This window comes from Canis lupus, chromosome 4 (assembly GCF_048164855.1).
Source record: "Canis lupus baileyi chromosome 4, mCanLup2.hap1, whole genome shotgun sequence".
Lineage (NCBI taxonomy): Eukaryota > Metazoa > Chordata > Mammalia > Carnivora > Canidae > Canis > Canis lupus.
The window spans coordinates 10,167,466-10,193,063 of record NC_132841.1 but is presented as its reverse complement, the minus strand read 5'-3'; the positions used below and the strand labels follow the sequence as shown (position 1 = coordinate 10,193,063).

Genomic DNA, 25,598 nt, shown 5'->3' with positions numbered 1-25,598 from the left:
GGGTCTTCTTGTTCCCGTGGAGCCTTGGGCCACGTGTACCCATCCTAGGAGAATGGTACGCCTGCTCCCATGCCCCTGTGTCCCACTTTGGACCTGGGGCTGCTTTATGTGCCTGCAGGTTAGTTTGCTCATCAACTCAGTAAAATGTGCCTTTGGAACAATCTCGTTGCTTGATTCCTGGGCTGATCTCTATGAGATGCTAAGTTGGACCTGGGAAGCATGCATTGTCCATTGTTGAGTACACTGTTAAGTGGCATTGCACATTGATAGAATGCTTTCCACGCATGTTATCACTTAACGAGAAATCCTTGCGGTCCCTGCACACCTGTTCCAGCGCAGGATTTCCACTGTGATGTAATCTCTGGGAGTTGCTATGGGCGATGGGGCTTGTTGATTCCTGCAGGAAAACCAGCCTGTAGGAAACCAGAGGTCAGAAGCCTGCCTGAAGCCCGGGCTTTGGAGAGGTTGTGCTTGGCAACGTGGCCTACGTTGATGCTCTGCAATCTGTAGTATTTGTGGGAAATAAAATGGATGTGTGACTTCATTGCCTACAGCTGTTGTAGGGAGGTGGCATGGTAGGAAACTGCAGATTCTCCTCGTTCTCAAGTGGGAGCATCCAGTTGCTTTTCAGAGAAAATGTTGGCATTTATGAGGGATCTTAGGTCCTTTATGGGGGTTATGCATGATGCCAACAATTGTTTCTGGATGAAACAACTGGAATATTTGCATGGCAGCAAAGGAAAGGTAATTTTAAAGACTTTCAGACTTAAGAGCATTTGGGATGGTTTCTTTGACTTTGCTTCTTCAGAGGCCAGTGAAGGAGTGAACTCCTTCCTGGAAGGGTACTGCTCTAGAAGGATGACACACTTCAATGGAAGGGTCTAAGCTGAATCACCTGGGATTGCTGAGCAGTTGATGGAAATTAGAGGTCTGCATTTGGGAGATGCCCATAAACTAATACTCTGTTATCAGGCTGTGGCAAGTGGCGGTGCCTCTTGTGCATGGGGATGCCCAAGGCTGTCCTTGATGATGGGCCGATTGGCCAGCGTGGGAAGCTTCAAGTGTCATTATCTTGGCTCTTTCCACCTCAGGAGCTCTCCCACTGACCAAGATTTTGAGCTTTTGTTGTGACCTTCACGAGGCTCACCTTCTTTTCCTCTTTTCACTGTCCCTGCCCACTTCTGTTCCTTCCCTCTTCCCTCGTGTGGACAAGCTCACCCACTTGTTTTTCTTGCTCCTCACTTTTGATAATCTCTGATTTTCCCCTTCATATAGAATATACCTCTTTTGATCAAATCTAAGATGCCATTATTCATAAAACCACCACTTTATGTACCAGTAGGCAAGGAAAAAACACTGTTCATTGAACTGTGACACATGGTTTCTTTATCAGTTAACATTTTTATTTGTCTACTTATTTAAAGAGCTCTTTTAGACTTAATTAGACATTGATTTTTCCATATATCACTCTTGTACATAGATAAAAAGGAAAATACACATGAAGTGTAGGGGTAAGGTGTTCCTAAAACTTTTCCAGTATCTAGTTTTTGACCCCAAGATATTTGTGCCAATTTTCCTCAAAGTCATCTGTGCCACCAAGACCTTTGGTGATGCAGCATTAAAAAAAAAATCAATGAAAGCGCTAAAAGCTCTTGGTTCTGGGCTTTTAATGTAGCTTGGCAGTTATGTAGAGTTAGCCAGTTTTTTACTCATTTGGGAATATTTTCTGATTTCCCAATTCACCATCTACTTCTCCACTTGATTTGGTTTCTGAGGACTGTGAGAGCTTTATTGTTGTTTCTGGGATTTTCTTCCAGGCCACTGACATGCATCATGTAGACTTTGCTGCTAGTCTGTTGTATGTTTGACCATGTGCTGGTAATGACCTAATTCTCAGGATCCATATAAACAGAAGTTTACTTCTTTTTTTAAATTTATTTATTATTATTTTTTTACTTTTTATTTTTGAGAGGTGAACAGTGATGAGCACAAACCCACTCAAACACTTTGGAGCAATCTCTATTTACAAATTACCCTGTTGAATTCTGGGATCTGCAGAAGTGAGCAAGATACTCTGTCTTCCTTCATGGAGCTCAGGATCACTGAACAAACCAACTAGAGAAAGACCTAAAAAGAAAAAAAAAAAATAGAAGTAAGTCAAATAGGGACTGAATAGTAGATGAACTATAAAGCATCACTATTAATTTTATTAATGGAATCTTGGGGTTGTTTTTTGAAAATCCTAATCTTTTGTAAATCCAATTTTAAGTGTTTATGGATGCAATGATACCATGTCTGGAGGGAAAATTATGGGAGAATAAGATAGGGCTATGTGTTATTGAATTTGGCTGATGGTTACCTGGGGTCCATCCTACTATTTTATTTTTGTGTACTTTTGAAAATTTCATTAATTTTTTTTTAATTTTTATTTATTTATGATAGTCACAGAGAGAGAGAGAGGCAGAGACACAGGCAGAGGGAGAAGCAGGTTCCATGCACCGGGAGCCCGACGTGGGATTCGATCCCGGGTCTCCAGGATCGCGCCCTGGGCCAAAGACAGGCGCTAAACCGCTGCGCCACCCAGGGATCCCTCATTAATGTTTTTAAAAAGAAATTTACAGTTGTTCGTAGCTACAACTAGCAAACCGGGTGAAAACTAATATTTTTTAAAAAGCAACTTGAAGGCTTAGTGACAGAGTCAGTGGAAGGTTTCTGCTCTCAGTTTCCAGCATGTGCATCACAGGGAAGGTTCTACCAAGCAATGCCCCAACACCTGCTGAGTGTCTTACAGTTTGGTCAGATTCAGATACAGTCTGCCCAGAGACAGCACCAGGTCCCGCAGGGTAAAGGCTCAGTCCTATGAGATTCTCCTCCACTTCTGACGCCAGAGCTGCAGGCCCAGGTTGTCCCCTGTGCTTCTGACTGACTGGCTGTAAATCAGAGGTTACCATCACCCTTTTCTTGGGTTTAATTAGTTTGCTAGAGCAGCTCACAGAATTCAAGAAGCCTGTTTACTGACTAGATTACTGGTTTATTACAAAGAACATCAAAGGATATGAAGGAACAGCCAGAGGAAGAGATACGCAGGGCACAGTCCCAAACAAAGAAGCTTCTGTCCTCATGGAATTTGGGGCCTGGCATGGTGGCATAAGGAAGCATTCTGGTTCTCCAACCTGGAAGCTCTCCGTACCCCCTCCTTTAGGGTTTTTGTTACAAAGGCATGACTGATCAAATCGTTGGCCATTGGTAATTTATTCAGTCTTTTCCTCCTCAGCCACCCCCAGAAATCAGGGGATGGAAAGTTCCAGCCCTCTAGTCCTGTGGTTGGTTCCCCGGGTGCTTTTCAAAAGTCACCTCATTAACATAACCCCAGTTGTGGGAGGGGGCTTGTTATAAATTAGGAGACATTTCTTTCACCTTTCTGGCTGTAAGGAGTTTTCAGGAACAGAAGACAGAGACTAAAGTATTATGAGAAAAGATGCTCCTTTTGCTCCCAGGAAATTCAAGGGTTTGGGGAATCATGAGCCAGGAACTGTGGATGAAATTTGTATTTCTTGTAAATCACAGTATCATAGTTAGCAAAGACGTAATCAGCCTTGTGTATCCTCTGTAATTTAGGAATGTCTAGTGGTGATTCTTCCAAAGGATGCTTCAGGGTTGCCTAAGATCTTGGAATTGGCACCCGTATAACAAGGAAAATATTCTTATGTTTGATACCATTTCTTTTATGAAAATTATTTAGGCCCGCCTGGGTGGCTCAGTCGGTTAAGTGTCTGTGTTCCTCAGGCAGGTCCTGATGTCTTGGGATCAAGCCCATGTTGTCTGGCTCCTTGCTCAGTGGGGAGTCTGCTTCTCCCTCTGTCTCTGCCCTTCTCCTATTCATGCTTGCTTGTGTTCTCTCTCTCTCAGATAAATAAAATCTTTAAAAAAAAATTATTTAAACTCCTAGGAGATGGCTAATTTTGGTGATCATTTTGATGGTAGAGTGTCAGTTTAGGGTGCTCTGTGAGTTTGCTTACACCTAACCAGCCTGCTCGGTGGCCCAGAGACCCTGTCACCCACCTGAATTTGGTGGGTTATTATATTATGTTGACTCCATCCTTCTCATTTGACAGGTGTGAGTGGGCAGACAGCACGTTTCTATGTTTAGTCCTTCTGCCAGCTTTTCCACTCATCCTGGGCAGTTTGCTTGTTGGAATAAACAGTCCATTAGTGGGAGCTGGGGATGATTTGGGAAGCCAGGGTGGGAGACCTTTAATAAATACACATTATTCCCCTTTGTTTCTCCAGCAGGATATTATCGCTAACACCTCATATTTTACATCAGATTTGTAAATGAGCGACTTGTGACAAATGTATGATAATGCATGTGTTCTGGAAGGTATAATTCTATAATTCCTAGTACTTCAAATTTGTATCAGCCTTGTCACAGAGATGCCCGAAACAGTTTTAGAGACAGTGCTCGTTTCTTTCATTTCTCTCTGCCCAGAAGAACATCAGGAGCTAGTTTTCTTCCCGCACTCACGCATGTGGTTTTTTGCGGGCCCCAAGGTGGTGAACTTGCCCCCCAGGTCACATGGCAGCAGTTTCGTGGCTGGAATTGTCATGGTCCCCCAGCTAAGATACGGCTTTGGAGAAAGTCAGCTGTGGCTGTCCTGGTCTTAGAGCTGCAGTCAGGGACAAGTCACAAACAGGCTTCTTGTGTATGAACGCAGAGCTACAGCTGCAGGCCTGGAAGGTGCTGATTGCTGGGGCTGGGGATCATCTCGGTAACCTTTTTCAGTGAGAGCTGCTGGTGTGTGGGAGCTGGCAGTGAGCTGGGAGGGGGAGCGGCCTGGGTTCTTAGGAGATCGGAGTGCCAGCCTGAGGGTGGGTGTGCAGGCCTCAGAGACGGTGGGGCCTTCTGTGGAGCATCCCCGCGTGAGGGCCGCGGAGGCTTGTCTCCTGGCCACATTGCACTGGCCCCAGAATGGGATTTCTGATGATGCCATCGGTCTAGTTTTTCACGCAAGCACTAGAAAGCGCTGGTGTCCTAACCACCTGTGTCATAGGTATCTTGAAGCAGAGCTCTCCTCAGGACTGTGAGACTTTATTTTAGGTTTCAGCAGAGGGTAGGAGGCCTCTGTGCAGGGCTAGAGTGGGTTCAGGGTCTGAGCTGCCCATAGAGTGGAGTCTTGGTGACCCAGGTTCTGTGTGTGATGAGGGAGGACTTCTGGGTACCGGTAAGCGCAGCCTGCTTGGTGTCCGGAGGGGTACTGAGTGTCTGGAGGAGGACTGAGTCTCCGGGGCGGTTGCCAGGACAGCTCAGTAAATCCATGTTGGAGCCTCGGGAAGTGGTCTTGCGGAGCCCAGAGAGATTGTGCAGAGAAGTCTTCTGTGGGCAGTTGGCTCTGGGGCGACACGCCTAAGGGGACATGTGGCACGGCGGCCTTAGGCCTGGGTTGGATGTCTGGCTTTTCCAGTTAGCTGTGGAAACTCAGGCAAGTTACCTAACTCCTCTGTTCCTCCGTTTCCTCATTTATGTAGCTCATCGGATTGTTCAGTGAAGAATAAGTCCGAATGGGGCCTGGAACTTACGTGCTAAGTGCCCCTAGCTGCTGGTGCTGACACAAACTCTTGGGCTGGTAGGGTGGCAGGTGCTGGCACCCCGAGCTGGCTGGGGCTGTCCGCCGTGGCTGGCTTTCACCAGCCTGGGGCTTCTGTGCCCACTGGAGCTGGCCTCCCTCTGCCGTGGTTAAGCAGAAGAGCCTCCTTTCCCAGAGAGCCCCTCCACCTCCACGGGCCTGGCCTGGAACATTCACCGTGGAAGGGGGGTGAGGCCGGGAGGGATTCCCACAGATCTTGCTCGTTCTCCAGCGTGGAGGCTGAGCCCGGGGCGGCGGGGTGAGTGGGGCAAGGGCCCCGGGCGGCCAGCGCGGGCTCTGGGGGCCGCGGCAGGCCCCTTCTCCCGCACGTGGTTACCAAGAGCTTATTTCCCACTTTTACCCCTTAATCTCTCATCTTTGCAAATTACACCAGGATGTGGTTTTTAACTCTGTGACTGTATAATTAATTTTTTAACTCTAATTGGCAATTGGTTTGTTCAATATCTTGAGCTGTTATTATCCGAATGCAACGTGTTATTTGAAAACTTTTCCACAAGGTTTTAATTAGTAAACGTTCTTTTAGTTTCATTAGTTCAGTTTCTGACTTGCTTTTGAAACTGTAGGTGAGTGACAAGTGGAAGACAAATTAATAATTGTGGCAATGAAACAAAGTCCCCCACCCCGGGAGGGCCCAGGACTAGTTCTGTCAATTAGCACGGTGTTCGTGTGGTTTCTCTGTTGCCTCTAATTAAGACAATTTATGACTAGATTGTAGATTAATAGATACACTGTGTGATGATTTTAAGAAGTATGATCTATACAAAATTCCTGATGTTTGGTTATGATAACTCAAAGATCCTGGCTCTGGCGGCAGGCCCACATTCAGATGCTGCTGGTATTCTGATTGGCCTCCATTTCCTCATCCATAAAAAGGATTTTTGGAAATTCCTGAGCTGCTGGTGTGGTGCCTGACCAGTTTAGCGAAGGCCTACTTTTATTTTTACTGGCACATGTACTCACCCTCCTTTCTTGCAGATGCTCCTTGGTGCCGGCTCTGGGCTTCTCCCATAGACGAGGGGGCTTGCTTGGAGGGAGACACCCTAGTGGGTGGTGATGTCATGGTATGACTCACTGGACTAGAAATGACATCAGGTGCAGAACCCCCGATGGTGGAAACTTTCCCTCCCTTTGTGGTCTGGCTCCCTTTCTTGGGCCCCACGAAATCACGTGGATCTAGGGAGGGCCCCATTTATAATGGAAGCTGTGGTGCTGAGCGAAGCTAGAAGTGTCACATTTGGGTTACATTTTTAAGGTTCCGTGATTGGTCAAAGTGCTGTGTGGATCCCAGGGGCATGAGAACAAAGCAGACCTAATGGATTAATGGCCTGAGGGAGTGAGCTGATGGGATGGCAATTTCATGGGTGTCTGACTTTAAGTCCTGCCTTCCCAGTCCACGACGTTCAGGCTGGTCAGCTAGGGGCCTCTGGAGCTGGCGCACCCTTGGAGATCCACCCGTGCTCTGTTGGCCCCCCGAGGTGGGCTCTCCTCGTCCCTCCCCCTCAGGGCTGAGCTGGGGGAGAGTCTGGTTTAGGGACCTTCCACAGGGTCTGCAGTACTTACTTGTTTCAAGAAGGGAGTGTCGATATGGGCAACTAATATTCGATAAAGGAGGAAAGACTATCCATTGGAAGCAAGAAGGGAGTGTCGAGCTGTGAGAAGGCACGTCCTGGCTCTGGAGGTCCGCACACAGAGAAATAGGGGACAGAGCCTAGAAACCAGTCCTTGCCCAGCCTGACGCTCAGGAAGGCCTGTGCATGGAACATACCCATTTAAGTGCTAATTAGGCAGCTGGGATGATGGAGCCCGGGAGCCAGGCTAAGAGATGACCTTTAAAGGTTGTCTGCAGCCCTCTGATACAGCACATTGAGATGTTTCAAGATATAGAATTCCCGTTCTAAGGCATTGCTCTTTCCCTTAAAGAGGCTGTCTGGGCTGTTAAATGGTGCCCAGGGAGTTTAAGAGATGGACAACATTCAGCATTTAGTTTCTTGTGGGGGGTAATGGGGGGGAACGGGACACACTGTGTTTGTGCTCCGTGTCTCTGGAATGATTCGGACCAACATTACCTGTGTGTGTATGAAGTGTTGAGGATCCCTCTGGGCATTTCTTAGGCCTTCCCCCAAGAAGGAGCCCCACTGCCCTGTCCTCTGATCTGTGTGTAAGTAGAGGGAAGTGGTGCCCAGGACAAAGGAGGAAAGAGACTGGGTCGGGTGTTGGTCTGAGCTCTTCTCACCAGCCCCGAACGCTGGGCTGTGTGCCCTTGGGGGAGAAGGTCTGCAGCCCCAGAATCCTGCTAGTCCAGCAGATAGCAAGGCTATCTGGGTCCAAGGCTGTCCAGTCTCCCTGGGTCCTTAACTGTGTGCTGGTATTGACACCCAGGACCTCCCCAGCCTGCTGAGCCATGCCATATAATATTTGAATGCCTGCATCCTACAGGCTGTGAGCGTCTTGAGGGCTGGCATGTGCTTAGCTACTCCCCTTCCCTGCCCTCCTCCCTCCTAGAGAGATGCATTAACAATCATGGTGTGTTGACACTGAGGGAGGCTTTGGGGAATGAGGGCCCTGTGGGCTTGGGAATCTGCATTCTGGGAGAGGTGCAGGTTGAAGGCCACCAAAACGGTACTGGATAGCCCTATATGGTGCTCCAAGGGGACTCACATAACCAGCAGAGAGTCCTGAAGGGGGGACATTTGGGGAAGAACTGATGATTGGAGGGATACAGCCATGAGGACATGGTGGAAGGGATGGAGAGGAATCATGTGCAAAGGTCCTGAGGCCAGTCAATTTGGTGTGATTGGGCAATTAAAAGCAAAAAGAAGGCTGGTGAATGGAAGCACAGTGGGCAAGGGAGGCACCAGGTCGGTAAGCACTTAGGAATTTATTCGTGTGTGTCATTGGGTTCCCTGAGTATGCACCCAACACACAGTTGGTGCTCTGTGACCATTGGTCAGTGAGATGAGTCTCAGACTGCTGGGGTCACTGTGATGAGAATGGCTGCAAGCCCAGACTCTGTGGAGGGTCTGCTGCTTGGTAAACATGCCATGCTATACAGCACATGCTGGCCCCTGCCCCCACCCTCCCCTGGGCTTTTTCCCTGCCGGGTGACCCAGCCTTCTGTTACAAGTCATTTACCCCTTTATGCACTGTCTCTGGTCTGTAACAGTTGTGGTCTGGCAGACATGGTCAAGGTGGGGAGTCACCTTCCTTTCTGGGTGTGAATCTGGCTTTTCCTCAAGTGCAGTGCATCCTAGAGCGTTTTTTCCTCCAGAAATGCTGCATTGCTCTTGCAGCCAAACAGGCCCCAGCTGTATCTGTGTGCTATTAAATCACTGGGCCTTAATCAGTGGGGGTGCCGCTTTACCTCGTCTGAGGAGCGCACGGAGACCACGCCAGGATGCTGAAGGAGAGGAGAGAGAGATAATGAACAATAAAATTATCAATTGTTTTTAAACCCTCTTAGTTCCTTCTAGTTGTATTTAGCAAAGTTTTTCCATTGTGAACTCTCCTTCCACCAATTCATCAAATCATAAAACTGCTCTGCACATGGATGGTAATCTGGAGGCAGTCACCTAGGTTAAAATAGTCTCTGGGTGGACACGCTGATAGGCTAGGGATTAGGCATCCATTGTTCTCTTATTCATTACATTCCTGAGTTTTGGGAGCTACCTCTGACTTCTTATTTTAATGCTCTGTGCCTTCGATGGCCACTTATAAAATAAAACTGTGTCTAAATAAATAAAATAAATAAAACTTGATAATACTACTGACTTCTGGTAATAGAGGATGGGAGGTTTAGGGCATCGGACAGATAGGGTGGAGGTGGATGTGTGTTGTGAAATGTGGGGGCCACTGAGTCGGCACACAGCCTGGTCACACTTCAGTCAGTGTCCCTGAGGTCATCGGACACTGCTTGCCAAAGGGGCAGACTCTTCTGGAGCATTTGTTGGGATGCCTGGAACAATTTGTGAAGTGTATGGAGCCAACCCACCAAGGTAAGGGAGGAATGCGGGTGCCACTGGAAGTGTGCTGAGCCACAGGGCAGAGTTCTGTCCGCCTTTGTGCAATGTAGAGACCCAACAAAGGGTTTTACTCCAGGACTTGGCATGCTTAGGAACCGAGAAAATTCTGTCCTCCATTATTTGCAGTGTTTGGAGGTACAGAATAATGAGACCCTGGGGGATGGCATCTGGAGTCATTTGAGCAAGAATTTAGAATGGATAGTGATAATTAATGATACCTGCGCATCTCTCTGCCCTGTGCCGAGGAGTGGTTAATTCACTTTTAAACAACTGGTGGGTGAATGGGGTGTGGGTGGCTGGAATATTGCCCATGTCAAGGGAAGAGGGTGAACGGGGGGTGGGGGGGGGGAGCAAGCCTGGAGGGAGACTGTCCTGCAGCACAGCTGGCTCCCCTTTGGAGGTTGGAGCTTCCTGTCTCTGACCTATTTGGGGGTGTTCTCCTTGTCTGGGGAGGAAAACAGCTGCAAAGTGAGTTCTTTGTGTGCCAAGGGCATTGATTTCCCTCTTTGCTCCTTATTCCTCCTCCTCAATTACAACCCCTTCCGCCCGCCCGCCCGCCACCCAGGACATAATTTCTGTAGAAATGAGGATCCAATTGCAGACTGAATCTCCTGCATGGGAGCCCTAGGAGCAGTTAATAACTTATCATTAATAACATGGATTTAGGGCACAGCACTTTCTCCCCAGCTGTGTGTTGGCCATGCTGCTTGTGCTTTTGGGGAACCCTGAGAGTGTGTATGGAGAGGTGGTGTGGGAAGCTTTGGGCTTCGGAATCATCATCTGGGTCCAGTCTAAGCCCTTCTTACTGCTGTCTGTCCCTGGACAGGCACCTTCCTTAAGTCTCTGTCACCTCCCCTGTAAGATGGAAATAACAAGACCTCTTTTGTTCCAAGGATTAAGTGAGATGTTGTCTGTCAAGCACGTAGTATAAACCTGTGCCCCAGCATGTAGGTAGAAAGTGCTCAATATAGTGTGTGTGTGTGTGTTGTTAACTCAGCTCTCAGTCATTTTCTGTCTGCAGCTACAGACACATGTACTCATACACTTGTGTGTACACACACATGCAGCCACACACTCCCACAACTTTGCTTCTTCCTGGCTGAAAAGGTGTGTATGTCATTTCATTAGATATGCAAGGTTACTTTGCGTAGGTTGCGTACTTTTTTGTCTACTACAGGGAGAAACGTACTTTGCCAGGGAAGGTGGAAATGAAGATCCTGGTTTGAAGCTGGCTTCTGTCCCCTTCTTTCACGTGGCAGGCTCCAAGCAAGCATCTGGCACAGCCCCTTCAAAACCTGTACACAGTGTCCCCGGAGAGGAGGGGACGTGGCCTGTTAGGACATGCATAGTGTCCGTATTTTAAGAGCTGCCTCATCTGAGGACCAGTACTAATTAGTAATTTCACTAAGGCAATATATGTGGAGTGAAGGAATTTGTCCATTGATTGCACTTGATTTGCTGGCTTCAAATGAAATTTCGAGGACTGCAGTAGCCTTGGACTCTGTTATCTTCTTGATTCTCCCCACCCCCCCCCCTTGCTTTTCCCCTGTGTCTTTTAATTGGTTTTCCTTGCAGCTTATTACATCTTTCATACCTGCCCACCCTGCAAACTGTTGTCCAGTGTTTCTCAATCTGGCCACACAGGAGGAACACCTGGGGGGATTTAAAAGTACAGGCACCCAGTCACTACCCCAGACCAATTAAATTGGAATGTTGGGCCATAGGGCTGAAGAATGTTTTAGAAGAAGCTCCCCACTCTTGATTCGCATGCAGTCAGGTTTGGAAACAGTGGTCAGGAAGGTTAATTACTGAGAGTTTCCATCTTTGGCCATAATTGCTAAGCATCATGGAGTCCTTGCATATATGTTTGGTCAGTTTTGTGGACTTTGAATTGGGTCTTCTCTGTGGGTGCTTGATTTAGAGTTGAATATTGACGAGCATATAATGGATTGCCCATTGGATTACTGAATGAGGCTTTTAGTTATAACTAGTTATTCTGGAATCTCCAAGAAGCTTGCTGTTTGCAATAGAAAATAATGATCAAAAGATACCAGAGTGACAGTTTAGAGCTTAAAGAAAATGTAACTTTTCTTATAGGCTCTGGACTGAGTGATACAGGGAGTAGGGTATTCGGTCATTGAGCAATCATGGGTTTTATTTTTGTGTATTTTTTTAAATTTTTTAAAATTTATTTATGATAGTCACAGAGAGAGAGAGAGAGAGGCAGAGACACAGGCAGAGGGAGAAGCAGGCTCCATGCACCAGGAGCCTGATATGGGATTCGATCCCAGGTCTCCAGGATCGCGCCCTGGGCCAAAGGCAGGCGCCAAACCGCTGCGCCACCCAGGGATCCCTATTTTTGTGTATTTTTTTATTCTGGATTTGGTGGTTTTTGTTGTTGTGTTTATGGGTTTTTGTTTTTGTTTTTGTTTTGAGGAGGGAGGTTTGACCCCATAATGTTGAGTGTCAGTGACCATGTGGTTGTAAATCTCCAGAAAAAATCATTCTAGACAACCTATTATGGATCATGTACCCGCTGATTGGGAGTGTTGGGAACTTTTACATGATTAGAGGACACTGACATTTGTCGTTAGGCTGCCTGTTAGCCACTTATCTTCTGGGGGGATATCAACAAAGCTGTCTGTCCCAGTCTGACCTGGAATTGGTGAGTGCTACTAAGCACTCTGCACAGCAGCCTGGCTGCTTCCCCTCCACAGTCTCACACATGCCCATTTGAACTGAAGGTAGAGGACCTTCCAGTAGCACTTCTGTCCTTGTCTCCCTATTGTTATCAACTCAGTATGATTTACTTTGTGTGTGTTGAGAAGCTGAGTTGGGAGGGAAGGGGAGGGAGGTCCCCGTGGTTCTGAGGTTTCTGAAATCTATGAACATCGGCTGATTTCTCTGTTGAAGGATAAACTGGCTAGAATTTAGGAATGCCATGAATGGGTTTATCCACGGGGAGGTTGAAGTTTTGCATCTGTTTTCTTTATTCTGCACAGGTGTGTGTGTGTGTGTAACAAATTTGTAAAAACAGTTGAGACTTCAGTTATTGTCTTTAGAATACCTGATAAATTTCCCAATGTGTAAATCACATGTGGTCAAACACACAGGTAAAATAACAGAAGCCACCAAGTTGTGTAAGAGCTTTGAGAGAGGAATTGCCACAGGTCTGGGGTCTCACTCTGGGTTTTACAGGTCTTGAAACTCAATTTGATTAGTTCACCTTGGAATTTTTATCAATCAAAGATTGGGGTTTCCGTGAATCAGGGTTGTAAAATTTTGGTAAATAAGATTGACAGTTTATTAACTGATGACGAGAACCATGCTGTTGTAAGAAGGCTCCTAGGGGCTCATGTAATCAGGAAACCACAACACTGCTGGGGGAGCAGCTATGTTTTCTGTAGGCTTATTTCCCTATGCCTATGAAGCTTGATGAATTGGCCTTCACCATTCTGGGGATATTTCTGTATATAGAATCAATACCCTCTCCCTAAGGTGGCAGTGGAGACTCATTTTTCACAAAAACCCAGTGTACAATTTATGAAAGTATTATCTCAGCCCCAAATCCTTCCAGACTCTGCTCTGTGATACCCAAGCTAGTACTCTGCATGCCAGCTCATTTCTGCTCTTGCCAGCAGCTCCCTGGCAGGCCAGGTGTGGGTAGGGGGCAGTCAAAGGACCAGCAAAGGACTTGGTCCTTCCCCTAGGCTTCCTCTTCCCATGAGCAGTCCTCAGGGACACTTGCCCACTTCACCTGCAGCAGCTGAATCTAGCTTTCAAACTGCCTCATGGCCTCTGCCTTGTCCTCTGGGCATCAGGGCCTCTTCTCTGAGTTTGTAAGGGTCAGTCCTTCCAACTTCTCCCCTTCGTCCCCCCAGTCCTGGGGGCGCTGGCCGGTTCTGCAGTTGCTACAGCCCTGATACCTCAGTTACCTAGTTAACAACTTTACACCTAGTTAACAATTCCTGTTAAAGCTACCCTCTGTTTTTTTTTTTATTTTTTTATTTTTTTTTACCCACTGTTTAAAAAGCTCATGTGGCATCTGAATTCTAATTGGATCCTGACTGATACATCTGACTTTCTTGCCAACATTCTTTAGTATTCAGCCAGCAGAACTATTTCCTGAGACATATTGTACTTAATTAGATTACGGTTTATGTTACGTTCCATAGATTTTTTGCTCAAGTCATTCTGATGAGATTTTGTTTTTGATTCCTCTATGAGATTTGAGACATACTCTTTTCTCATCAGCTACACTTCTAAGTCATCAGCTAGAGTGAGCTATTTCCTGGAAAGATCACCCCAGATGGCTAATGCCATTCATTCTCTTGGTTCTTTTTGGCTTTATTTTCAGAGGGTGACATTTTCCAACCTTATCACTAAATTCTATGCCCCTTATGTGACAACTCTGAAATTTCCTTCAACTATCTAGATCATGGCTGTTGTGTATTTAAGCCGTGTACACTCCAAAAAAGATTTGAGGCAGCACATAAAAAATGCGTATATTGTATATAAACACAGACTCATTAAAACAAGAGCTTAAAAATCTAGGGCCCAATAATTTGCAGGGGTGGGGAGAAAGAGGAGAAGAAAACCGAAGTGCTAGGAGAATTGAAGAATGAAGGAGAATGAACATGAAGCATCTCTGTGGGGCCAGATACTGGGTAAGTGTTGCCCATCTGTGTTGATTTTAACCCCCAACATAATCCTGCCTGGTGGGTATTATTATCCCCATATGTAGAGCAGGAGCCTGAGACCCAAAGGGTTAACAGCATAGCTCAGTGCTCACGAGCTTTTTAACAAGTCCGCTGATACTGGACCAAGGGAAGTTCCATCAGTTGTGCATAAGTTGGATCTTGGTAGCCGAAGGAAACATGTTGAGTTACATCGTCCTCGTTTTCTAACAGAATGGAGCACTTCCTCATGAGAGACAAACATCTCGTAGCCTTTACACTTGATGAGAATACTGGACTTTAAAGATCACTGCACATCATAATGGATGGTGTCAGTTGGACAAAAAAAATATCAAAAACTAAATGCAGAGAGGTGCATGTGGCCATTTATTTAAGTCAATGCCCAAAGCTGAAGCAAGGACATGGAGTTCATGTTTGTGAGAGAGAATGATTGCCTCTGTCTAAGGCCCGCCTTCTGCAGCCCTGACGGGTCATGGGTGAGACCCAGGGGTCTGTGGGTCACGCACCTCATCCTGTTCACTTCACCCTTGAGAGGCACATGAGGCAGTTGCCAAGAGGGCAGGCTTTTGATAAGTGGGTTTGAATCCACCCTCTACCATTTATTGGCTGTGTAAACTCGGGCCGTGTAAGCTCCTCAATCTGTCGTAGCCTTAGTTTTGTCACTTAGAAGGGGGGGGGTAATTATAATGTTACTGTTCTTTTGATTTAAATCTGCACATTTTCCCAGAACATCTGATGTTAAAAGGAATATATGTAGTAGAAGTAAAAACCATCAAATAGGAAATAGAACTAAACAATTCGAGGAAAGGAGCTAAAGAGCCAGGTGCGCGGGAACTAACCTCGAGTACTGTTCTGTGTACAGGTCTGTGGGGGGCTGATACCCTCTTTATAGACGAAACAGCTTCACACGTGGAACCTAGCCTGTGTTAGGTGTGCTCCTAACTCCCATTGGGGTGGCGAGGATTAAAGCAATGTGGAGAAAGCTCTCAGTGTAGGGCTTGAGTCACATATGGTTCCGGTTCCTGGTTTCTGGGTTTTCACTGTGATTAAAAACTGGCCCCTCTGCCCGAGGTGTTCTGATTCCCAGATTTTTGTTATCTGTCTCTGATTGAACAGGGTGAGAGAGAAAAAGCGATCAGCGCGAGCTGGGGACCCAGAACCTGGCTCTTCTATGTATCCAGCCTGCAGAGAACTGGTATGGAATGTGGCAGTGGTCAGCAGACCTGTGGGGCTGCATCTGTGCATTCTGTGGCTTGGACAGACTTTGGTGTGGCCCCTCCAGCGGGAAATAAAAACAGTGACCCCAAGAACTGATTGTGTCCCATGGACTCTTTTGAGCACTTGGTAATGTGTTACTTCATCTAATCCTTATAAAAACGGCATGAGGCAGTTTTATCATCCCCTCTGTGGACAGACTGCCAGATAAAGAGGGGTTAAAGGAGTTACCTTAGGTGTTGGAGTTGACACCTGCTCTTGCTGGCCCCTTGGGCTGGGCCTGCCCTTAACCATCACACTCCACTGCTGTCTCCACGTGATGGGTTCCAGTGCACACTTCTCAGAACAAAACCAAGTAGTTCTGGCTTCAGAGGAGATAGTGACTCCGGTGTCCTGTTGTGAGAGGAGGTCAGCAGCAACGTCCTGGCAGGTTCTCCTCCCTGTTTGCTCTGCATGCCCCTACTCCAAATGCTGAATTCACCTGGTGGAGTCTGGGCCAGTCTGGTGGCTTACATAACCAGTGGACTGCCAAAGGGGGGACACTGAGCTCTGTAGGCCCAGCCTTCAGAGGCCAGGCAGTCTCTGCCTTTCTCTCCTGGAGCTGGGCTACTGTGCTGTGAGAAGTCCCGGCCCCTCTTGCTGGAGAGAGAAGCCTAGGGGAGTTTCCCCGGGGGATAGAACACTCCATTGTGGTGGTGGCATGGAGAACCACGGGCCTGTGCCTCTGGTAAGAGAGGCCTGCCCCCTTTATGCCCAGTGACACTGGTGGGCCATCAGGACTGTCCAGGCAGGGAGATCCCTGGGTAGCTCAGCGGTTTAGTGCCTGCCTTTGGCCCAGGACATGATCCTGGAGTCCGGGGATCGAGTCCCCACATCAGGCTCCCTGCATGGAGCCTGTTTCTCCTTCTGCCTGTGTCTCTGCCTCTCTCTCTCTCTCTCTCTCTTTCTCTCTCTCTCTGTCTCTCATGAATAAATAAATAAAATCTTAAAAAAAAAAAAAAAAAAAAAAGGACTGCCCAGGCAGCCCAAAGTGCCCTGAGATCTGATAAATCATTGTCGTCCAGGCCGCTGCTTTTTCAGAGGGCTTCTCTGCGGGAGTGTGCCTGGAGTTCCTGAGGCTGGGGAGCGGGAGGGAGTGGGCTCTGCCCTAGGTCTGAAGACAGTTGCCCTCACAATTCTTCTCACTGATCCTGGCTGGCTTCAGTTGGGTTTGCTTTCAGAAAACCTACAAATCAGCTTGCATTTATGCTGTCTTCTCATTCTAGAACCTGTCAGTGTGGCTTGCACCAGGATAGAAAATATTACCTTTTCAGATTTTAATTAGTGAAACCGAACATATTAAATACGTACTTATCTGTGATAATTATGAAGAAAGAATTTCTTACCAATTTCTTAGTCATTTGCTGAAGTGATTTGGTGATTAGGGGCAATGCTAGCTGAGGGGGCCGGGAGGCTGACCCGAGGGCCCCACAGCAGCCTCTCCCACCTCCCCTCCAGGACCTCTTTAATGCTTCTGCATTTGACTCTCATCTTACTTGAGAGATTTCTGTTATCCATCAAGCAGAGTCTTTCTTAATTCATAATTAATTCAGTTTTTCAGCCTCTTCTGTATAATCCTTAGCAGCCTGGGGTGCAGGTGGGGAGGTGCTGTCCATGTTGGGTTTCCTTAATGGCCCTTCATGTATTTCTTCTCAAGGGAAGAATCGGTGTGATCCGAGTTATATACAGGCGTAGAATTAGTGGGACCTGGAAGCTGCAAGTGTTTAATTCACTCTGAGGTCCTCCAGCTCAGGCTCCTTATTCAGCGAAGACTTCCCCTTCAGCAACAGATGGTAAATAGATTCTGCAGGATGAGTAATTCCTTCATTTCTGTCTGAATGGTTTGTTTAGAAGCAAACAAAATGATTCCCTCTTCCTATTAAATTTGTTGTGAGAACATCAGGATCATACTAAGTTACTGTCCAGAGCTACGCCTGTGGGGAGGGGATAGAGATTTCACAGTTCAGACTCAGGGTCATGGGGGACACCGATAACGTTCCTCACCAGACTCTTGAATTTAATGAACTATTTATCCAGATTGTTAAACTGCTAGGTACTTTGCTCAGGAGATAAAATTTTTATCATGTTGAGATTACTATGTTTCAGCAAACCAACTACTTTTTTTTCCCCATGGTAACCATATTTACAGGTGGCTATTCAGTGGCATTAAGTATGTTCACATTGTCGTGTGTGCATCACCACCCTTGAGCTCCAGAACTCTTCCGTCTTCTAAAACGGAAACTCTGTCTCCATTCAACACTAACTGCCAGTTTCCCCTTCCCTAGCCCCTGGCCACCACCATTCTTCTTTTGTCTCTGTCAACTTGACTCCTCTAGGGACCTCTTATGAGCAGAATTGTGGAATATTTGTCTTTTTGTGATTGTTTATTTCACTTAGCAGTATGTCTGCAAGGTCCATCCACACCGTAGCAGAATTCCCTTTCTTTGTGAGGCTAGATAACGTTCCGTTGTACGGACGTAGGCCACGTTTCGTTTATCAGTTCATCTGTCAGTGGACACTTGGGTGGCTTTCACCTCTTGGCTGTTGTAAATAACATCGTCCCTTACATTTTAATTTTAAGAATGAAACAATTATCTATCTTTGATATTAGAAAGTTTGAAATACCTATTTTTTTTTTTTTTGAGAGAGAGAGAGAGAGAGGGAGAGAATGCCTGTCTGTGCACACAAGTGGGGAGGGGGCAGAGGAGAGGAGAATCACAAGCAGACTTCCCATTGAGTGTGGAGTCCCAGGCAGGCCTTGAACTCAACAACTCTGAGATCATGATCTGAGCTGAAATCATGAGTTGGACAGACGCTTAACTGACCAAGCCACTCATGCGCCATGAAATCTCTTTTAATAGTAGAGAATTATGGTAACGTACCAAATAATATGTTGTATCGTACTTAACTGGTTGGCAGTTTAGGGTGGACATGTGTAACTGACTCTTTAGGTTGGCCCCTATAAAATAGATAATACTGCTAATTCTGCCTTGGTTTCAGAGATCAAAGATAAGTTAATATGTATGAGTGCCCCTTGTAAAAAAAAAAAGTATATAAATGCTAGTAATTAATAACCAGGATAAATTCTGAATTTCCTTGTTTGCCTTCTGGGTAAGTACACATTTATAACCATGTTTTTCTAGAAACTTCAAACACTTTACACTCACTCTTTTTAGCACAGACTTGGACTATAAGGTGTTATTTGTGGGATTAGGAGGTTTTGAAGGCATATCTAAATATTATGCAGGTTCTCTAGAGTTAGTGTGGCAGGATGTCCTGTACCCCTGTAGAAGAATGCCAGAGTTTTCTCTTCTTTCCTGTTGTTCTGCTTGGCTGTATCTGTTCCTATGAGGTCTGATGGCCATAATGTAGGATAGTATACTTTTTAGACTATATGCACATAATTTTTTTCTTTCCTTCTCTCTCTCTCTCTCTCTCTCTATCTATCTTTTTTTTGGCTCAGTGTAGATATTTATTGGCAGATGTTGAGTGCAAAATAGTAACAAATCCAGCATGAAGAAAAAGGAGGTGAGGCATGGCTCCTCTTAACCTTGAGGGCCCTGGAACCAGGCAGGGGTGCCAGAGCATTTGACTTGACTGTGGCTACTTTGGGCCCAATGTCCTCCAAAGAATGAGCTCCCAGGCAGGAGGGCTCCTCACAAGACAGGTGAAGGGAGCAGCACTCCAGAGGTGGCATGGGCTATGTCCTACCCTAGGCTGCTTGGCTTCTGCCCACCACACACCTTGACAGCTCAGCTTAGGGTAGGGGTGTTAGAGGACTGGACTAAACCTGCCTCCTCCAAACTTGTGTGTCTACCTTACGCCTCAGTTTCTTTCCTCCCAGTGATTAACCAGGTTGGTCCACTAGGCTGTGTTGGTAGCCCAGTCCACCCCAAAGTGAGAACTTTCCAGATCATATCATATTTTAGCCATTGTGTGGGCCGCAGGCTCTTGGAGGCTACTAGGATCCCTGAGGGCTGGCCATAGCCAAAAAGACCCTCTCTAGGACACAGAAATTAATCCAGGAGGATAGGCATCAAAGCTACCACCCAGATGTCTTGTGGATTTGCCATGTCCCCTTCCTGGATGTATTTATTGATCATATGCCAGGGACTGCCCAAGATGTTGTAGGAGATATGAGGGACTTCAGTCCTAGATGAATCTGGGAAATTCTAACTGGTAGAAATTCTAACTGGTATGGTGTTACAGACCCAATCATCTGTTGAGTTTTGATGTTCTTGATCGCGCAAAATCACATACGTGAAAGGAGAATCTGAGCTTCAGCAGTGCCATTTAACCGTAGACTTTTAATTGCCTTCTCAGCAGAGGTGGCCTTCCATACCCTCCTGTATCATACTGGCCATCTTTGATGGTGGCATTTCTACAAGCAACTCACCATGTGCTTTGTTGGGCTTGCTTGTGGACTTGGAGCAGTCTCAGTGCCCCCTGGCCCTGGTTTGTTTTCTTTACTGGCACCAATTTTATCCATTTTGCTAATTGGCAGTCATGTATACAGCCTATTCTACACCCCTATGATAGCGATTCCAGGGTTCCCTGAGCCCCAGGCTGGGGTGCATGGCAGGAGCACATCACATCAGACGTCTTGGGAGTCTGGGACAGTAAACAGAGTTAATATGCATTCTTTGTTGCAAGGTTTTTGAAAGCATTAATCTACTAGTGCATTTCCGAATCTGCAGCAAGTCCATATAGCTCTGTAGCTCTGACCAGGATGGCTTGTTTCCCCTTGTCAGAGCTCTTCACATGTCCCATGCTGTGGAACCCAGGAGACGACAGCAGGGAAACCCCGGGGGTGGCATATGTTACACCATTGTGGCCACAGCCATTGCAAGTCTTTTGGCAACTGCCCCTGCCCTCAGAGGGTTCACTGTGGACAGCTTAATGGTATTTTGGCCTTTGTTCCTGGAAGGAGACTTTTTCTTTTCCCATGTTCTGAGGCTGCCAGGCAGGAGTTCCTGGAGTCTCCCTCCATCTGGCTCTGCAGATGGCTTTGCAGACCCAAGCAAGAGGGCTCCATCCTTTCTTTGGGCCTGATGCTTGCAAGGAGGCCAGTTGCTCCCATCACTCTCAGCTTCTTTCCATTCTAGGGTTATGAGACACCTGGCTCTAAGGAATTGCTTCATCCATGGCTTGATGTCCCAGATGCTGCATATGTGAATATTTAGTTAATAGCATTTATTTCCTGTCCACTAGGACCCAGGTGCCTTGAGGGCAGGGCCCATGGTTTATCCCAGCTTCTCATGCAGTCTGTGGTGAAGAATTGAAGTTCAAAATGGTTTTTGCTCAATGAGCGACTGGAAAATGAAGGGTCAGGTTCTGAAAGTAGTTTTAACGTGCTACAATTCCAGGCAATGTGCCCCATTATTCTGCTTCAGTTTTCTAAGTTCTAAGGTGTAGCTAATATTCCTCAAGTGGCTCCAAAGAACACTGGAGAAACTTCCTTGGTTCTCCACCTACTGTGTGCCTGCTACCGTGCAGAACTGGGCCATCCAGGGTTTGTGGTCAACATTAGCAAATCCTGTGAGGTGTAGGCATGACTCCCCTGATTCTGCAATGAGCAACCACAGAGCTGAATAGCTCACTCATGGTCACAATGCTCTTAAGTTAGACAAGTGTAACTAACATGCAGCGCTGCCTCCCTGCAGAATCTCTGTGTGTGTGTGCGTGTGCGTGCATATTTGTGTACACAGAAATATATATATGGCCTCTTCTCTGGCTGGAACCATGGAGGGTGCAGAAGAGAAGAAAAAGAAGGTTCCTGCTTTGCCAGAAACCCATAAGAAAAAGCAAAGGAATTTTGCAGAGTTGAAGATCAAGTGTCTGAGAAAAAAGTTTGCCCAAAAGATGCTTCGAAAAGGCAAGGAGGAAGCTTATCTATGAAAAAGCTGAGCATTACCACAAGGAATATAGGCAGATGTACAGAACTGAGGTTTGAATGGTGGGGCTGGTAAGAAAAGCTGGCAATTTCCATGTGCCTGCAGAACCCAGGTTGGCATTTGTCATCAGGATCAGAGGCTTCAATGGTGTGAGCCCGCAGGTTCTAAAAGTGTTACAGCTTCTTTGCTTTCACCAGATCTTTATTTATTTATTTTTATTTTTATTTTTATTTTTATTTTTATTTTTATTTTTATTTTTATTTTTATTTTTATTTTTATTTTATTTTTATTTATTTTTATTTTTTTTTCACCAGATCTTTAATGGCACCTTGGTTAAGCTCAGCAAGGCTTGTTAACATGCTAAGGATTGTGGAACCATATATAGCATGGGGGGACCCAAATCTGAAGTCGGTGACTGAATTGATCTACGAGCGTGGTTATGGCAAGGTTAACAAGAAGTGAATTACCATGGCAGAGAACACATTGGTTGCCCGATCTCTGGTAGATATGGCATCATCAGCATGGAGGGTCTGACTCATGAGATCTGTATGGTTGGAAATTGTTTCAAAGAAGCAAACAACTTTTTATGGCCCTTCAAATGTTCTTCTCCACTGGGGGGAAATGAAAAAAAAGACCACCCATTTTGTAGAAGGTGGAGATGCTGGCAACAGGGAAGACCAGATCAATAGGCTTATTAGAAGGATGAACTCAAGTATCTACCATGATTATTTTTATAATCTGGTCAGTTAATAAATGGCTACTTTCAAATGGGGAAAAAAAGTATACACACATACTTATGTATGTGTGTACATATTTAGAAAGTGGAGGAATACATATATATGTGCATGATGTATACACGCACACCCCTGGTGTAGGACACATTTAGGAGGTGTACGTGTGGGAAATATGCACACACACACACACAATGTACCATTGACCCTTGAACAACACGGTTTTAGCTGTGCAGGCCCACTTATACACAGATCTTTTCTAATAGGGCACAGTATTGTGAATGTATTTTCTTTATGATTCTCTTAATATTTTCTTTAACTTGCTTCATTGTAAGAGTACAATATAGAATACATATACAGAGTGTATGTTAATCGACTCCTTATGTTCTCTATAAGGCTTCTGGTCAACAGCAGGCTAGTCATAGTTATGTTTTGGGGGAGTCAAAAATTCGATGCAGATTTTCGACTCTGCGGTGCCCTTGAGCGTCCTGTGGTTCAAGGGTCAGGTGTATGTGTGTATATGTACGTGTAGGTTCCCCTGACACCTCGTGAATGTGCTCTACAACAGGGGCACCTCACTGTAATTCTGGCTTTGGCAGTAAGTGTTATACAAGCATTTCCACCATGCTTTCCTTCTTTGGCTTTTGTGGCCGGCTCCTGTCAGGTGCTCCCTGGGTCCAGGCACTGGTACACACATCTTCTCAGACAGTTTGTGCCTGCTCTTGAGCGTATCAGGTGCCAGGGCATGTTTGTTGAGCTGAGATTCCCAAGCATGCCAGGTATATTCCCAGTTTGTCAAGACAGGTAAGACAATGCCTTTTTAGATGACTTAAAAGATTCTTGACATGATCCTAATGGTGTTTGAACAGGTTTTCAAGTCCTGGTCAGCCAAACTCTGGGCTAGGAATAAGTGTTTAATAAACCATGTAAAGAAAAAAAAAAAAAATAAACCATGTAAGGGTGATGTAGAAAAAGCATGTATCATAAGTGGAAGTGTGGGTTTTATGAATCTGATGGATTATTGTCTTTGCTTTTTTTGTGTGTAATGATTCCCATTCTTCCTGAGGTTTCCCCTCTTTCCTCAAGAAGCTGTATAATATGGATTCCTTTCCTGGCACTTTGGACTGGGTTGGCCTGGAATAGAGGTTGATGCGTGGTGAGAAGTTCATAGGGGAGATTTTGGGGATGGTGTATGTATTCCTCTTCTGTCCCTGTGCCAGACAGAAGCACAAGAAGTGGCTGCAGTGAAAAGTTGCCTCCTAAAATTAGCTCTCCTCTTCGTTCCTTGACACTTTTTGGTTGGTTGACATAGGCACTGTTTGCCCTCCTTGGTGAGCTGTCTGCATTGTGTAAAAGTGCAAAGACAAATTGTCCATCAGAGGAGCTAATTTTAGGTGCTAGTAAATTTTAAGGGCTTACGAGGCTCAAAATTGTTTCTGTTGTTTCAGAAGAAGCACCCTTCCCACCTGGAAAACAAGCCTAACTGTTTTCAAGGCAGACAAGGGGAGCCCAGACAAGCCCCTTGAGGGCAGATGTGTCTCGGGGGCAGATGTGTCTGGTTTATTGTCTCCAGAGTGACTCGGTGGTGGGCAAATGGGTCTTCTGTGCTGTAAATGCAGGGGCGGAGCATTCTCAGGGGAAGCTTCTGTTGGAGACGGCAACTGCAGCTTCAAAATAAATCAGTAATTTTGGTCTCAAGAGTGAAGTTGTGTCTCTCTGAAATTATAAGCCCAAATAGATGAATTCTTGTTTTAGAATTCCCAGTTTATTTTCTGGAAGAGCTTGTGGCAGATGTGGTTTTGTGGGGAAAGTTGATACCCAATTTGGGGTCTTTGAAGTATTCATATCTGCAAGAGCGAGGTGGAAATTGCTTGTTGATCTGACATAAGGCTGCACAGGCTTCTTAGTTGTAATGACATGCACTTAGTATGAGAACTTGGGACAGCTTGTGGCTTTTTTTTTTTTTTTTTTTTTTTTAAAGAGCAAACTAAGTCTCACGCAGTTTTTCACGTAGGCATTGATGGAAACAGATTCCGTGGGGCAGACTGCAAAGAGACACTCGAGTAATGCAGAAGTTGAAAACATTGCGGTAGCCGTGACAGTGGAAGTGCTAAGGGACTGTTCTGGGGGCAGCCGTGGTGAGCGTGGGCCGTAGGAGAAGAGCGGAGAGTACTCAGAAGTGGCATGGAGAAGGGTGTTACGTGAGGACTCCCTCTGTGGGACCGGAAGTGACATTTTGCTTTTTGTAGGTCACTCTGAGGCTGAGACCCAGGCCTTCCTGGGGTGGCGTTGGGAATACTGCACTTTGCAGTAAGGCTATCTGATGACCCTCGTCAAGTGTGGTTTTGGAGAAATTATAACAGCCTCCACTTCCTTCTAGGTGAGGCTGTCTGGAAAGACAGTTGCTAGAAAGAGCTGTTTACAGAGACAGAGGGTTGTGGTCCTTTGTGTTCTAGTCATCATCCCTTAGATCTCTGGGAGCCCCGAATCCCCTTAATTGGACGTTGATAATGGTTGTGGGATCTCAGTTTGCACATCCTGGGACGTAATGGGGCTCTTACTCTCTTCACCTTGGCTTATTTGGTCCTTGCTCATGGATGTGAGTGACTGTGCTGCCTTCATGAGAAGGTGATTATTTTTCATTCGGCAGGAATTGGGTTGAGCATGGAGATGCTCTCCCACGACTGCTGTCTTTCCTCCAGATGAACATCCACAGCCACGAGCAAGCTTCTGTCTTCAGCCTTGGGGCTGAGAAGAAATGCTGGTGGGCTTCCCTCCTGCCTGGTTTGGATCAGATGTGGGCCAGGCTGTCCTTATCCCCAGGGGCTCTCAAGGATCAGTTGCTGCTTCTAGAAAGGAGAATCTTGCAGGATTTTTATGGTGTGGCTGTAAGGAGAGAATGAGGTGGCTAAGGAAGGAAGGAAGAAAAGGATAAAAAGGAAGAGAGGGAAGGAGGGAAGGAAGGAAGGAAACAAAATGCCAAAACCCCCCAGCCATGTAATTATCATGTAGGCACTTTGCAGTTAACCCTGATTTTGGCCTCAATTCTGGAACAAGTCAGCTGCTTAGACAGACCCCTTATTAGGTAATGGCTTGTTATGTATGCCTTTCCTTCCCTAGTCATTTACTCAGCGAGCGTTGGTCCTGCCTGACCTTCGCTGATTTCCATTCAGCATGTTCTGGAGTGATGCTGTGCATCTCTGGCAGGACTCTCCTCACTCAGGGTGCAGACGCTTGTCCCAGAGAGCCATGTATTGGGTTCAATTAAACAAATCAACTCGACTCTTTTTTTTTTTTTTTTTTTAATCAACTCGACTCTTGCTCACTGCGTGCTCACTGGGCAAGGCTCGCACTGTGT

At 46.2% G+C, this 25,598-nt stretch overlaps 1 protein-coding gene and 1 long non-coding RNA gene across 6 annotated transcripts in view; one reads left to right on the top strand and one right to left on the bottom strand.

The window, feature by feature from the left end:
* The window catches only part of GALNT2 (polypeptide N-acetylgalactosaminyltransferase 2), a 189,184-nt gene that overhangs the window by 8,568 nt on the left and 155,018 nt on the right, over positions 1-25,598 (top strand). The gene's annotated exons all lie outside the window — the stretch shown is intronic.
* LOC140631831 (uncharacterized) lies at positions 1,805-16,256 on the bottom strand. Of its 4 annotated transcripts, XR_012029335.1 has the most exons (6): positions 15,808-16,253; positions 10,854-10,959; positions 8,778-9,042; positions 7,206-7,393; positions 6,606-6,685; positions 1,805-2,127 (listed from the first exon to the last, which is right to left on the bottom strand). It is a non-coding gene; the product is annotated as an uncharacterized lncRNA (long non-coding RNA). The 4 variants fall into 4 exon arrangements; XR_012029337.1 differs by lacking the exons at positions 1,805-2,127; positions 6,606-6,685; positions 7,206-7,393 and adding an exon at positions 15,201-15,465 and having other exon boundaries at positions 8,508-9,042; positions 10,854-10,995; positions 15,808-16,256; XR_012029336.1 differs by lacking the exons at positions 1,805-2,127; positions 6,606-6,685; positions 7,206-7,393 and adding an exon at positions 15,201-15,465 and having other exon boundaries at positions 8,508-9,042; positions 15,808-16,255.